Consider the following 13,967-nt stretch of genomic DNA (forward strand, 5'->3'; position numbering starts at 1 on the left):
TGAATTACCTCTCTACACTCTTTGCTCCTCACCTCTCTCCTTATACCCTGTACATGTCAGTTGTCCTTGGAAAAGTGTTTCCAGATCATGGGAATTCCCCAGTGAAGTTGTACTGAACTGAATTGAAATGGTGAATAATGATGATATAAGCCCAATCACTTCTGGACTTTCAAATTAGTGATGTTCCCTCTATTTTTAATAAAGGAAAATCTCTGAATCTTTACTAAGCTCTCCCTTTAATTTGAAGGCTTTTTTATCTTTAAAACAAGACATGTTTGGCAGTGAGAAAGATGTTTCTTATGTCTCTGTCTTATTACCATGTATCTGCAATCTTCTGCAGTTTTAATTATTTATGCATACAAGAAACAATGAACATTTATAATGTGCCAGGCTTTACATGTACTAATTTGGAGGAAAAAAAAGAGATTTGTCTCTCCTTAAGGATTTCAAAATCTAATGGGAGAAACAGATACATGAAGAAGAGAGAGAGAATTTTAATGTAGAAAATTATGTGTTATGACAGATAAACATAGGGAATTTATAGAGAGAGTGTACAGGTTCAGAGGAGGAGTAACTAACCCAACTTTGGGTTGAAGGAGGATTGGGGTGCCTTAGAAGGCACAAGTCTTCTCTGTAGAGCTGACATGAGCTGAATGCTCAAGCATATGTATAGTCCACACCAACAGAGGTAACACTTCAGTAAGGTGAGTTATGTGTGAGAAGAGAGAGCAGTAGTAGTTGAGGATTGCCCACTCTATTTCCTTTTACTAAAAGAAAAAATAGTCTTCTCATTATCTACTGTGGAGAAGTTACATTCTGAAAATTCATATGGTTCGAATGCCTAGAGTAATGGATGAACCATGATGAGTCCCAGAGAAGGAAACTGATTTGTCTGTAGGCCCCACTTGGTGCCCTGACCCAGTCTCCTAAGTAAAAGCCATTTAACGTCCTTCAGCAGAAGCCATCTAGCAAGATAATCTGGTTTCACTTCTTCCAGGGATAATTTCAGGACCCAGCATAGAAGCCTGGAAGCTCTGCAATGGGTGGGTTTGGCTGACGGTCCTGTGCAATCAGGTCATTGAGCTTTTGTAACTGGACTCGTACCTTAAACCCACAACCATGCCTCATACTCAATTATAATGCAGCTTTCCTTCATCTAATCATTTATTTCCACAAATACTTAGTTTCACCTACTATGTGCTAGCTGCTCTACTAGGCATGACTGGTGCAGTGATGACTCAGTTTTGTTCACTGCCATTTAGGAAATCATTCTCTCCTTTTTTTTTCTTGAGCCTGATACCCTGTCTTAGTTTTCTAGGCAGTTTCTCTGCAGTTGGGACTTTTGAAGGCTCTACTGAGACCTTCATAAGGTTTCAAATGTTATTCTAGGATTATGGTTCCGATGGCGAGATCTCCACTACCTTCTGCCCAAGTTCTAACGTTGAATTTCACCCTATTGCTGATCCTCTCTCTGCATTTCTAGCAATCTCATGGATGAATCGAATACCTTATCCCCAGTCAGAGGCATTGAAGATTGAAGTTAATCTTTCCCTCTGTTGCTCTCATTTTTAAAGTGTCATAATTTTATTCATGGAATAGTTGGGGTTTTAAAAAGATGTCCTCATTCTGATTCCTACCTTTTGAATCATCAGATGTTCTCAATCTGGATTTCTTCTTTTTATAATTACCCCAGAGGACCTTCCTAGCTTCCAAGCCATGGTCTTCTCCAGATTATCCAATCCTACCGCAGACCAGTACCTGGTTTGAGGATTGAAAATCACTGGGTGAGTTAATGGAGATTTGGGATTGTTATTTCATTTAACATCTATTTACTGAACACTTAGTTTGTGGCAAGCAAGCATTTGTTACATAGCATTGCAAAGTTATTTACTCTTTCTGAATTTCAGTTTCTATAGCTGGAATATGAATACCTACCTCTTAAATTCTTATGAAAATTAAAAGAGACTATATACTTCTCTTAGGTCATGATCCTTAGAAGCCGAGCCTAAGTCAGGGATTAATGTACATGTGATTGATTGAAGGAGTGCCCTCAGGACAAGAGAATGAGGAAAGCAGGATAGAGAAGGGAAAGGAACTATGCAGAAACTAATTTCAGATGAGGTCTATGTTTCACCTAATTGTCTAGGGAGACTAAGAATGTAAATTGTACCAAGAACGTTGTATTTGTCCTGACTTGAGAGAAGAGGTGGGGGAGGTCATGGTGCATAATAACCCCAGGATTTCCAAGGACAAGTGGCTTCAATAACCCAAAGGGAATTCTCTGGAGAAAGTTGCAGGTGAAAGCTACAAGCGGAAATACCCATAGCAGCTTTGGGGTGAGTATAGCAATCCAACAGGTGAAGGGATCCCAGGGGACACGGCGAGGCACCAGTGTGATTTGTGATAATCTTACAATAGAGACAGAGAAGGAAACAAATTATTGCAAAACAGTGGATTTGATAGACAAAGAATAAAAGTAGGGACTTTCAATGCTACCTGCCAACCATGGGTGAAAAACTTCTTGGAGATTGATGAGGCTGAATGGAGCTTTGAAAGATAAGCAGGTTGCAGGCAAAAAGCACATGCCAAATATGGTCCTTGAAGGATTCTATCAAAACCATCACCCAAAATAGTCCTGACAAAATAGCCTGACAGGAAGACGGTTGGTGGTTTCTATGGGGAAAAGTCAAAACTTGCCTTCTGAGTGTCATTAGGGTACAATTCAACCCACCAAGGGATGGTGTGGTGAATCTAGGGTGAAGTTCCCTTCTTTCCAGGCAGTCATCCAAACACGCCCTTTAGGTTAATACTCCTCCAACAGAGCCCAAGAAGAGCAGCCACAAATACGTAGATTGATATCAGCATATGCTGGGAACAGCTCCAAGCTAAGCTTTCAGCAGTAAATGAAGCACAAAGCAAAAGATAGAGATCGGCTTGGCCCTGTAGAGGAGAACACACTTCTTGTAGGGTGTTGTCATTTGATTTTGTTTAGGGGCCTCTCAGACAAATGGATGGACTGAGAACATCTGATGATTCAAAAGGTGGGAATCAGAATGAGGATATCTCTTTAAAACCCCAGCTATTCTATGGATGAACTTATGACACTTTAAAAATGAGAGCAAAAGGGAGAGATTAACTTCAATCTTCGATGCTTCCGACTGGGGAAAAGGCATTGATTCATCCATGAGATTGCTAATAGCAGGTGTGTCTCATGTGATTTATGCCAACAAACAAAGTTGTTTGGGTCGTAATCCTTTTCCATCTGTTCCATCACAGGGAGAGGAAACAAGAGAAGTTGTGAATAATTCTAGAACTTCAAGATTTTTTTCACCCTGGAATGTGGAAGCCCCACTTCCCCCTCACTGATGTGGTGATCTCTCCAAGATGGTGGGGCTTCCTGGGGAGGCTGAGCACCACCCAGATGTAGGTTCTTTCTCATCTGCTCTGCTGTGGGGCTTCCCAGGCTTGAAAGAGCCAGGGAGATGTCAAGCATTTCTCTCAATAAGGACATGGTGGAATATTCCTCTAGGCCTCCTTTCTTTTGCTGACTTGGAATTTTCCTGAGCTTTCTCCTGAAATCAGCCTCCTGGCCTAGTGTGGTCAGAGGTTACGGGGAAGCAGGCTGGAGGGCTGGAGCAGAGAGAACAGTAAGTTCAGCATTCCCACTCAGTAGGCAGTTCCTGAGTGCATATTATTTGCTAGGCATGATGCTTTTTGCCAGGCATGTTTTTTGATGAGTCTGAACTTTTGAGCATATTTTGGAACTTGGGAAGGGATCATCAACTAAAAATCCATTAAAAAAGCATTTTGACTGCTTATGCTGTACCCACCATTAGCTGGGAAGGAGGTCTGGAAGAGTAGGTCTTGATAAGAGACCAACAAAGGTAGTGGGAAGAGACATAGAGCCAAGATTTGGCCCCTTCTCTTCCTGCGGCCTGCCTGTGGACATCAGCTGACAGTGGGTCCTTAGATGGGTTTCTTAGCTTCTCTCTCCATCAGTTTATTCACTTGGAAAATGGGCATAATGATAAGTATGTTTCCAACCTGACAAGCCTGATTCAGTATTATTTTAGATCATTTTGAAAGTACTACATGAATGTTAGTGCAGAAAAGAAAAATGTACGAAACACGGAGACATATATATTCTAAATGCTCCTTGGTTCTTTAGCAGGTAGGTTAGTATAAAGTGAGTTGCTGGGGTGATATTTGAACTGGAAGAAAAGGTAGGTTTTCAGAAGGTAAAGGTAAGAGATGGATGCAGTTCAAGTGAGAGAAAATATGTGTATCAGTTTCCCAAAGTTGCCCTTAAAAAAGTACCTCAAAATGAGTAGCTTAAACAATAATAATATATTTGCTCACAGTTCAGGAGGCTACAAGTCTAAAATAAAGGTTATCAGCCAGACCAGGCTCTCTCTGAAGGTTCTAGAGGAGAATCCTTCCTTGACTCTTTTTAGCTTCTGGTGGCTTCTGGCAATGCATAGACGCATCATTCCAATCTCTGCCATTCCATGGTCACATGGTGTTTTCCCTGTGCACCTGTGTCCAAATTTCCCTCATTTTATAAGAGCACCAGTTACTGGACTAGGGACCACCCTAATCCAGGGGGACTCCCTCTTAATTTGATGACATCTGCAAAGACCCTATTTCCAAATAAGGTCCCAGCCACAAGCACCAGGGGAGGATTGGAACTTCTTTTTCTTTGGCAGGGGAGACACAATTCAGCTCAGAGCATTATGTAAACAGAATTCAGAGGAGGGAGTCCCAAGGTGTATTCAGAGGAGCAGTGAATAAATGATCACGACCATAGTAGGAAAGGTGGTGATGAGCCAAGAGCAATAATGCCAGAATTGAATGTCAATCAACAAACAAGTACCAGGCTAGGAGCTGGCAGTGTCAAGGTGACACACCGCATCTGTGAATTAAAGGTATTTTATGTAGCACATTCCCTTCCTGTAGAGCAATAAGTACACTGTAGGTGGTCAGTGACCTCACGGACTGTGATAACATGTGACATGTATGTTCTGGAAACCTAGATTATGCCTCTACTCTCTGTTTTATTCCTCATGAATGTCCAGAACATAGTAAAGTTTCTGACACACACTGGGTACTAAGTAAATACTGTTGAATAAATGCATGAACACACACTTTTATACAAGAGGAAACCAATTTTGAGAGAGTATGTTGTTTAAGAAACACAGATGATGCTAATATAGCTGGCATAAACCCTGGCCTGTTTGGCTCCAGAATCCGTGTTCTGTTGGCTTCTTACTTCACTGCCTCTTAAATGTCTTCTCAGAATAGTTTACTGGTCTGGCCATTGTTGTCTGTTTTCCACTGTACGTTAAGGTCAGACAATACATGGCATCTTGCCTTCCTGAGACCATGAGGCAAGGTTGTTCATCAGGAATGCCGTTAGACAGCAGTGGCCTTGATCGGGCTCCAGTCCCTCAAATGACATGCTCACTTTCTCCCTCAGATGTTAGTCAGGGCCTAGAGGACACAGTGACATTTGGCATCTGCAAAAGGCCATTGTAATTCCTCTGTCACAGGCACTGTCATTCATCCTTTTAATATCCATTTAAAATAGTGCCATATCCTGACCCTCTGTTACTGGAAATAAACATGTTCAGCAGGATAGGTTTGCCCCCAGGCATTCATTACTGAGTTGGGAGATAAAATGGGATCCGGGTTCATTAGATAATAGAATCTCAGAATCACAACGAAATTTAAAGTTCATCTGACTTTATCCCTTATAAACAATGCTTGAAGCACCATCCTACCACTACTCCTCGACACACACACACACAAATAAACACATAGTTATTTGCAAGACTTTTCCAAATACTTAGCCCACAGACATAACCTCGAACAAAATCTTGGCCTTTGCCCTTTGAAGATAAGGACAGCATTCTTTGACATATTAAGAGTAGTTTTTACAAGAAGGGAAATTTAACATTCCAAAGTAAATTGGGAGCATAAAGTCTCAACAGTGGATAAAAGAAAAAAGATGAATTGTGTGATGTTTATGTGGCATTTTATGGATAACTACAGTCTGAACTATTATTTTTCACACTTGAGTATAACAGCAATCAGTGCTGTAAATAGTAGAAGCCAAAATCAAACTTCCCCACTGACAATAGCTAACTGCACCATCTCTTCCTTGCTTGCCATGATTGAAAGAACAGTGATACCCAAGGTTTGGTCTGAGCAGCTGCTATGTTGAATGGTGGTTTCCCAGTTCTGCAGTAAATATGAAACAGGTCCAAGAAAGAAATTTATTGGAATGAATTGGGTCAGGGCTTAGAAAGCCACATTTCACTGTGCCCACAAGAGCAACAGCATTTGCTGTCCCTTTCTTGGTTCCATTTCAAAGGCAGCACCATGCAGAAGGGTCAAGGGAGAGATGCTGCTTGCAGGCACTATTTAGTCAACAGAGCCAGGCTGAGACTTCATCTTCCCTGGCCTTTGTACTATTTGTGTTGTGACATCATGTTAATTCATTTTTAAATATAATTGTCTTGCTATTCAAGTGAAAGATAGGGGACAAATCATTTGGCTTTCAGCAAACCCACCAAAAGGAAAATTCTGTAGGAGGAAGAAAGAGTTTGAATAGAAAGAGATGGGATGCAACCTCTTTGATACTAGATAGAAGTTATGCTAACATATTTGTGCTTATTGATGACAAATCATGAAGAACATTTAGTTTTAACCTTGGTCTCCAGAGCTGTGAATGGTCAGTAAATACTTTTGACTAGAGGAATGACATGCTCAGATCTGTGTCTGAAAATGTCTGACAACAGCTTGGAAAGTAGATGGGTGGTGGACTGAGCAAGGGTGAGCCCCAGTTTCTAGCTGGGCAATCAGGTGGGCAATCATGTCTTTTAGGAAGAGAGGTAAATAAGAAGAGAAGCAAATTTACATACCTGGTTTGATTATGGGAGTGTTTGGGACTTCAGGGAATAGATATTCCAGTTTATAAGGGATGTGAGGTAAAGATATGTAGTTGCCAGGAAATTCATGATAGTCAATCCTTATATATGGATGAGATCTCAGGACCATGTATTAGCTTGGAAAATATAGGTCAGAACACATCTAAATGGAAAGCAGAGGAAGAAGATTACTGCTCAGGGAGTCTCAGATAAGAAGATTCAGCCAGATGTAGAAGACATAGGTGGAAAAGTCACAAATAAAAAAAACAGCAGTGTGTCATATATTGATAGTAAAAGAGACAAGTTAAGAAGAAAGAAATGGTCATTAGTTCCAAATGCTAAGAAGGTAAAAAAAAAAGTTACAGATGACAGATACTAATCCACACATGCTTCCCCCTTAGTGAACCCCATCTTAGTCAATGGCAGCTCCATTTAACCCTGAGCTCCTGCCCCAAACATGGAAGTCATCTCGGACTCTGCTATTTTACTCACATCCAACATGCAATGAATTAGAAAATCTTGTTTTCTCTAACTTCAGTATATACTTTTAATGCAAACACCTCTCACCATGCTCACTGCTGCAGCCCTGACCGGCCCCCGCCACCCTTCCCTGGTCTCTCTGCTAGATCGCTGCCATCATCTCCCCGGTGGTCTCAGGTCTTCTGTTCTGGCTCTATGACTTCAGCCAGACCAGTCCTGGAGAGTAGACATTTGAATATATCATACCTTTTCTCAAAACTCCCACTAGCTTCCCAGCCCAGTGAGAATCATTTCCATTATTCTTCCCAAGGCCCACAACACTCTAACCATACTCTGGTCCTGGTGTCCCCTCCTTTCTTCTTGAACCCTCACTGTCCTGTGTTGGCACTCTGCAAGTTGTGCTCTCTCTGCTAACCGTACTTGTCCCACACATCCAAAAGGCACAGGTCTTTGGTCATGTCCTTACGGAGACCTTCTCTAAGCATCCAAAAAGCTTTGAAAGAGAGAGTCTTCTGCGAACCACTCTCTATCCCCTTATGTGCTTCATTTTTCTTCATAACCCTCATCACTGTCTGTACACATGTGTCTTTATGTATTGCATACAACTAGGTTATTGGCTTATGAGAACAGGAACATTGCCCGTTTTGTTCACTGAACGCTGTGGAAGCCCCACCGCCAAAGACATGGTTGGCAGTTATGAGCACAGAGCCATTGCTTGGCGAGTGAATCCTGCATTTGGCGATCTATATGCAGCTCCTGACCTTCTGTCCTAGGTGAGCCTTTCTCTCTTAATGGTGAGAATGTCCCTAGTGGTTACAGGCTCATATCCTTCCTTTTCAGGAACCTCAATGGAAAAAAAGATGTCTTTTTTTTTTCCCCATTCGTTTCAACTGAAGTCCCATGTTTGGGTACCATTGGACTGCTGGGGTCATTTGCCTAGTCCTGAAATAGTCTTTATGGTCAAAAGCTGGAATTATCTGGCTACCTGGGATCCTGCATCCACAGCCAGAGTTGCGATTGGTCAACTCCCAAGCCACATGGCCTAAGAATGCAGAAGCTGTGTCTCTCTAAAAGGAAATGGAGATGCTTCTCCCAAGGGGAGATCTAGGTTTTATGAAGTCTACAACTTATATAATTTAAGAAAATGAGCATAAAACTGTAAATATGTTGTTAATTGCAGGGCACTTTAGGAGGCCTGTGCACATAACAGTCCCTGAAACTTGAAAGTACAGCATCATGGCAATCTTTGAGGAAGAAAAAGTAATGAGAGAGACAATAGATGTTCTCACAGGGGCATGGAGAGGGAGAAGACATCTGGGGTAGCCCCAGGAGAGGACGTCCTCAGAGACACGAAGTGGGATACTGTCCGTCGGACTGGCAAAGCTCCCCTCTCGTCAGCTGAGCACATTTCCTGCTTGGTGCAGGAATTTTCAGAGCGATTTTCAGCCAGGAAGAGAGGAATGTGGAATTTGGTCTTAAGCTTTCTGTTCTTACTATTGTCTGCAGCTCGCTCTGAAAAGACTTGTGGAAAGAACAGCTGTGTGCCCCTAGTACAGCTAATCCTTTTGGAAATAAAAAAGTTACATAACATAAATGTGTTTAGCTTGATTCCCTCTTCCCCCATAATTTAAAACATCCCACAGAATGCCACGTTTGGGTGGGGTGTGCATATTAACGAATGAGTCCTGTGCCATACATCCAGCCTCCCAACACAAGGCAAGAGTATTTCCCTTCCTGTGCTGTGGAGGGTATCCTGTTCCCCGGGAACAGGTTGGGGTGAATGTGTCCCAGCAGCACAAATGAACTTCAGGTCTGCCCTGCTCAGTTCATACAGTGTTGCCTCGGTGCCCTGCTGGAAAAGTCAGGGAACGTCATCCCACAGAGGGCAGGTGCAGATGCAAAGGGCTTCCTCCCAGGCGGCCGGGGGAAGAGCAAGGAAAGCACCCCATGTGGGCCAAGCAGGAGGGCCATCCTGTGGATTTCCCCCTGCAACAACGCCTCATGACATACCCTGCATTTGCTGTGCCTTCCTAGGCTCCCTGTGGTTACAGACCTCAGTGTCACAGATGTAGGGATGTACAGAACTCAGAGGTCCTCTGGGCAACTTCCTGATATAACCAAACAACAAACTGAGCTGTCATAAGGGTGATCTCATGTTTGAAGGATCTTCTACATGCCAGGCAACAGGCTCAGTGCCTTCCATGAAATATTTCCAATCCTCTAAAACACAATCATCAAATTCTCCTAAGCAGACATTATGGTTCCCACTTTACAGCAAACAAGCAAACAGAACACATGACCAGAGGGCACAAGGAGAATAAGAGCAGACATGTGATTGCATCCTTCATCTCTCTAACCCAAAACTCTTGCTTTCCATGGGCAATAGATCCTTCCTAATCATATTTCACTATTACAGTAATTGTACTTCACTTTATTTTACTTCGTTAATACTACATTTTTCACAGATTGAAGGTTTGTGGTGACCCTGCATTGAGTAGGCCTAGTAGAACAATTTTTTCCAACAGCAGTTGCTTATTTTGTGTCTCTGTCACAGTTTGGTGATTTTTACAATATTTCAAACCTTATTAAATGTGTAATGGTGGCCTGTGATCAATAATTACGACTCACTGAAAGCTTGGATGGTGGTGAGCGTGGTTAGCAATGAAGTATTTTTTAGTTAAGGTACATATATTATTTTTTTGGACATAATGCTGTTGCACACTTACCAGACTACAAAATAGTGTACACATAACTTTTGTATGCACTGGGAAACCAAAAAATTCACTTAACTGACTTTATTGGAATAGTTGCTTTATTGCGGTGGTCTGGACCCAAAGCCTCATTCTCTCCGAGGTATGCCTGTATGGTTTATGATTACTGAGCACTTACGATGTGCCAGATACTGTGTTAAATGCAATATGTATACGTGTGAGACTGTGTGAGTGTGTGCATTTACTCATGAAAAAACTCTTATTTCGAAAAATTTGGTGATTTATCCAAGGTAACTCATCAATATTGGATATTAGCGCCCATGTCTTTCTGATTCCAGTGATTAGAGATGACACTCTTTGCTTATACTCGCTGACAGGTGATGCTGAGGTTCTCGGCGCTCCTAAGGACTTGGTGATCTGGAAGGCTGGGCGCGGCCAGCACTATAGAATTTATGACAGGGTAGCTAAATGGGGAGTGGCTCCCCAGAAGACAAGTTTACACTTCCTGATGATCCCCAAGGCATTCACTCTGAACGGGATCCGTGGGCCCCTAAACTGCACTGTGGCACAGTTACACATCGTGAGCTGTGCTTACTCCATGGGTTCAAGTAAGCACAGCCCTTGGGTGGACGTATAGCGGATCCCACGAGCTGGCTTCCTTTCTTCTGTCTTGATTGATCACCGTTCTGTGGTAGATGAAGAACAGACTGCCTCAGCATTTAGATTTGAAAGTGTATATTAGAGTCCCACACGCGCTGGTCGAGGAACGCACTGCCCTGCTGGCTTCCTACTTCGTGTGCATCCAGCTCAAGGGTGGCAAGGGCGAGCTCCCTGGATGTTCTGGGCTTACAAGGAGCTAATCCACAGAAGCCCGGATGGAAACGTGACATGGTTTGAAGTAAAGAACCCTGGCCAATGCTTTTTCAGTCACCTCCCTCCAAAGAGCTGGTTTGAGATAAAAATGGTTCCCCTTGAGAAACTCTTGTGCTGGTCTGGTAAGGGCAAATGTCCAGACATTCCAGAAGTTTGTGGAAGAAAAACTAGATTTTCAATTACTTGAGGCTTGGGTTTCAATTCTCATTTCAAAAGAATCCAAGATGAAAGAACCCTACCAGCTAATTTCAGGGCAAACTATTTCATCCCCCTGATTGACTCAACAGGAATTTAAAAAAAGAATTGAGAGCTTAACTTGAAAACTAGTGAGGCCCAGAGAAGCAGCCTGTCAATGCTTTTATCCTTCAGCATTCAAGGGGAGCCCTGCATGAGTGGCACGACCCAGTAATTGTGCCAGCTCACCTGAACACGAGGATCCTCTGGATGTGCTCAAGCTAATTAATTAATTAACTGGGAGACAGTGTGAGCTAAACCCTTCAGCTCTCTAGACCTCCATTTCCTCATCTTTGCAACTGAAAGATGCAATCAGAGAATGGGAAAGGAAAAAGGAGCTTAAAAATCATCTAGTGCCCAGGAAGGAAAGATATCTGAAGGTCACACAGTCTTTGTACAAGGTCATAAAGCTAGTTGGTGGCAGAGGCTGGACTAAAATGTTGGTTTTCTCAACCAGATAGCTTTTGCTTCTTTTTCTTTAAACCGAACAGCTTTAATAAATCTCCCTCAAAATTCTACAGAAATATTGGAAGAATATATGTAAGGAAGTCACATTCATGAAAGGTTTGGAAATCTGCATTTTGAAGCAGTGTGCTAATGGAAGCAGTATTTGCCACATGCCACCAAATTCTGAGGGAGCTGCCATGCCCTCGGCATTTGGGATGGTAACTCTGATAACCCAGCCGCTGCCCCTGACCACCAGCCCTCAGGCACCCCGCGCAGACAGTGAGCCCCCAGTGCTGTTCCCCCCACCACCTGACACTGCGGTATTGGGGATGGAAAGAGACCCAGTCCTACCCAGGCCTCCCTGTCTCAACTGCTTTGGGTAGGAGCTCCCTTTATCTCTCGAGGGCCTAGAGTCTCAGGCGTGTGGAGAAGACTGGGGAAAAGATGTTTCCAGAGGATTAGACGCCATAGGAATTGAGAACCAAAGAGGGGAAGGTGTTTTTTCATTTGTGCTCCCTCGCCCCACCTTCTTCTGTCGGGTGGAATTCTGCTCAACAGAAAAAGTCCCCCAGTGCCTCCCCAGGGCATGTGCATTGCCCTGATTCCTCCAGATTTCCCTCCTTTTCTCTTTCCTGGTGGACCACTCTCTCTAAATGAGTTCATTCTGCTCCTTCAAACAGCCTTACCATACCTTGCCCTAAGCCGCTCTCCCGGGGAATTCTTGTTCTGTGTGCCAAGACTCCTCCCCCAGGATGGCTACCATCCTGCACCAGCTACCTGCACTTCCTCAGGAAAGCCTGCTGACACTGGGGTCTATGTCCCTCCTCTGACCCCCAGGGCACTCCTGTGCTTACTTCTGGTGGAACTTAGCACCCTGTATTGCTATTATCCTCAATGTACTGCAAGCTTCAGAAGCTCCGGCTGGTGTATGCCTCGTTCATCATTTTGCTCCTGGACCTTAGCACAGTTCTTGGTGCAATACAGGCCTTTGCTAGATATGTCGGGGAAAAATGAACAATACCTAACATTTATAGAATGTATGCTTACTATATGACTGTCACTATTTTAAGGGATATTACCACGAAATCTTTCAACAACCTTCTAAGAAAATGCCATTATTACCTCTATTTCAGAAAGGAGAAATCTAGGTTGGGGCCTTAAAAAAACTTGCCTAAAATTACATAATTAGTAGGGAGAAGGGAATGGAAAGCCTGATGTTTGCCTTAGGAACCCATGTTTTTATCTACTTTATCAGCTGATTTCCCTTATAAACTGTGATTTTCCTTGAATTTGATACAAAGAGAATTTTGCATTACAAAGGAGTCCTTTTTAGCGCTAACATGCTCTTTGTAGCGCTTGATGTTTGGGTGGCGGTGCCCTAGGGTAGAAACAGATGCTTTTTAAGCATCTTCTTATTGATAATGTGCCTGATTTTTCAGCTCCCTGACCCTGACTTTTGTGGAGAACAGCCCCCATTCCAGTTCTGATGATATCTCTGAAGACCAAAATATTATCAAGATGGGCCCAGAGCATCCTTTGCCCAGCAATTCCTGGCAGTTAACAACAAAATATGTGTCATTCATGACAGTCCACTCCAAAGAAAAACCCAGTCGCTCTTACGGTATTTGTCAGGGTAGAGATTTGGATCAAATGGGGTAAGAAGTGTTTCATGAAAAGAAAGAAAGTTGGATTACTTAGGCTTTTCTACACATTGGCTTCATTTCCTCAAGAAATTGCTGAAACCTTTTCTCATTCTTTCCTTTCTCAGCACACCTCTGCCATTCACCTGGGTGGGACTTGGATAGCAAAGGTGCCTACACAGGAAATACCAGCTTTAAAGGGGATTGAAGCAATCGTCCCCGAGAAACAGCACACCTGCTAAAAGAAATGTACTTTCTGGAAGTCAGGCATATTTGGTTTGGTGGATGTGGGAGCTCCTGTTTTTACTATCTCCCCAGCATGCTTCCCCACCCCTATTCTGGTTCAACACACTTTAGAGGAGTGAGCAAATTCCTTTTGCACTTCACAACCTGGTATCCATCCGTTACTGGTGCTGCCAAAGCCATAAGTACACAAGAGCTCATTTGTTCAATACGTATTTATGAACACCAATTTCCTGCAAACGGTGTCAGCCAAGTGACATGATGGTGCATTTATATCCTGGGGGAACCAATGCCCAACCATGAGTATAATTATAGATCTGTATTCAAGGATAAATGCCTATAATCAATACATAAATTCCAAAGCTAAGATTTACATTATCCTCTAATGATGTACCAACTCTGTTGTGAAG

The 13,967-nt window shown here is 42.9% G+C and overlaps 1 long non-coding RNA gene across 2 annotated transcripts in view; it reads left to right on the forward strand.

Moving 5' to 3' along the window:
• The window catches only part of LOC130682801 (uncharacterized), a 208,729-nt gene that overhangs the window by 11,213 nt on the left and 183,549 nt on the right, over positions 1–13,967 (forward strand). The window lies entirely within an intron of this gene.

This window comes from Manis pentadactyla, chromosome 3, assembly GCF_030020395.1.
Source record: "Manis pentadactyla isolate mManPen7 chromosome 3, mManPen7.hap1, whole genome shotgun sequence".
In the NCBI taxonomy this organism is placed as follows: domain Eukaryota; kingdom Metazoa; phylum Chordata; class Mammalia; order Pholidota; family Manidae; genus Manis; species Manis pentadactyla.